Raw genomic sequence first — 2,525 nt, 5'->3', positions numbered from 1 at the left:
GATCTGCTGTCCCTACAGCACTCAGGAAGGCCACAGGGAGGGGGCGCAGGTGGCATGGGTTTCTGAAGCAATAGGATCTGCTCTGTGTGGCTCTCACCAACCCCCTTTGCCCCTCTGTGACAGGGTGTATACGTGTCTGTGTGTGCGTGTACCTGTGTGGTGTGGCTCACAAGGTCACCCCCGGTGGGTGGGATAATAAGAGACACAGTGACCCCTCTCTTCTGTACATTCATACTTTTTTTTCCGAACTTGTGAATATTCACACTGTTAATAATCCTGCGCAGTCCCATGACTTCCAATACCACTTACGTGCTGATGACCCCCCAAGCGAAGAAATCCTTACATGTCTTCAACCCACTGGCTCCCACGAACTCCAGGTCTGTATCTCCAGCTGCCTACTGGATACATCTCCACTTGATGCAATGAACTTCCTGTGTCCAAACCCCGGTTCCAGATTCCCAGTGCTCCTGCCGGCTCCTCCGCCAGTCTTCCCTACTTTAGTGACAACTCCATTTTTCCCAATACCCATTTTAAAAACCCTGGAGTAGCCCTTGACTCCAGTCTCTCTCCTCTTTCAACCATTTCATCAGCAAATACTGACAGCTCTACCTTTATCATCAAAGCATATTCAGAAATCACCCTCTTTTGCATCGCACACTGTCATCTTTCCCTTGAATTACTGCAGTAGCCTCCTAGCTAGGTTTCCTGATTCCATTCTTGCCCAGCAGCAGCAGCAGAAGAAAAAACCACAGTGCCGTTAAAATGATCTTTTAAAAATGACAGGGTTGGGTGTGTTGGCTCATGCCTATAATCGTAACACTTTGGGAGGCTGAGGCGGGTGTTATCGCTTGAGGTCAGGAGTTCGAGTCCAGCTTGGGCAATATGGTGAAACCCTGTCTCTACTAAAAATACAAAAATTAGTCAGGCATGGTAGTACTCCCAGCTACTCTGGAGGCTGACACAGGAGAATCACTTGAACCAGGGAGGTGGAGGCTGCAGTGAGCCAAGATCGGGACATGCCAAGCCTGGGCAATGGAGACTTTGTCTCAAAAAAAAAAGAAAGAAAGAAAGAAAAAAGGGAGCCTGAGCAACAAAGTGAGACCCGTCTCTACAAAAAAAATCAAAAAATTAGCTGGGTGTGGTGGCACACAACTGTAGTCCTGGCCACTTGGGAGGCTGATGTGGGAAGACTGCTTGAGCCCAGGAGGTTGAGGCTATAGTAAGCTGTGGGCACACCACTGGACTCCCACCTGGGTCATAGAGGGAGACCCTGTCTCAAAAAAGAAAAAAGCCGGGCGTGGTAGTTATGCCTGTAATCCCAGCACTTTGGGAGCCTGAGGTCGGTGAATCACTTGAGGTCAGGAGTTCGAGAGCAGCCTGGCCAACATGGTGAAACACCATCTCCACTAAAAATACAGAAATTAGCTGGGCATGGTAGTGTGTTCCTGTAATCCCAGCTATTTGGGAGGCTGAGGCAGGAGAATCATGTGAACCCAGCAGGCGGAGGTTGCAGTGAGCAGAGCTGAGATTGCACCAGTGCACTCCAGCCTGGGCAAAAAGAGGGAGACTGTCTCAAAAAAAAAAAGAAAAAGAAAAAGAAAAAATTCTATTCCTGTGTTTGCTCAGTACACTTTCTGTGGCTTCCAATTTCAGTAAAATCCAAGTGTCTTAGTCCATTTTGTGCTGGCTAAATCAGAAAACCACAGACTGGATAATTTGCAAAGAACCAAAGTTTATTTTGCTCACAGTTTCACAGTTTTAGTGGCTGAAAAGTGCAAGAACCTGATGCAGCATCTGCCGAGGGTTGTCCCAGGATGGAGGGGCAGAAGGTGGAAGCAAACAAGATGGACAGGAAACTAGGCCTTTCATCAGGAGCCAGGCCAATGATAACAGTATTAATCTATTCAGGAGGGCAGGGCCCTCATGACCTAATTACCTCTCTCTCTCTCTCTCTCTCTCTTTTTTTTTTTTGAGATGGAGTTTCAGTCTTGCCACCCAGGCTGGAGTGCAGTGGTGTGATCTCGGCTCACTGCCTCTCCGGTTCAAGCGATCCTCCTGCCTCAACCTCCCGATTAGCTGGGATTACCATTGCCCGTCACCACATCTGGCTAATTTTTTCATTTTTAGTAGAGATGGGGTTTCACCATGTTGGCCAGGCTGGTCTCGAACCCCTCGGGTGATCCACCCTCTTTGGCCTCACATGTGCTGAGATTACAGGCATGAATCACTGCGCCTGGGTGACCTAATTACCTCTTAAAGGGCCCATTCTGCCCAGCGCAGTGGCTCAGGCCTGTAATCCCAACACTTCGGGAGGCTAAGGTGGGAGGACTATTTAAGCTCAGGAGTTCAAATCCAGCCTGGGCAACACAGCAAGACTGTCTGTATGAAAAACAAAAACAGCCCGGCCAACATGGTGAAACCCCATCTCTACTAAAAATGCAAAATTAGCCAGGCGTGGTGGCAAATGCCTGTAATCCTAGCTACTTGGGAGGCTGAGGCAGGAGAAACGCTTGATCCCAGGAGGT

Source organism: Cebus imitator, unplaced genomic scaffold (assembly GCF_001604975.1).
Source record: "Cebus imitator isolate Cc_AM_T3 unplaced genomic scaffold, Cebus_imitator-1.0 Scaffold415, whole genome shotgun sequence".
In the NCBI taxonomy this organism is placed as follows: Eukaryota; Metazoa; Chordata; class Mammalia; order Primates; family Cebidae; genus Cebus; species Cebus imitator.
This window is presented reverse-complemented; position numbering follows the sequence as displayed.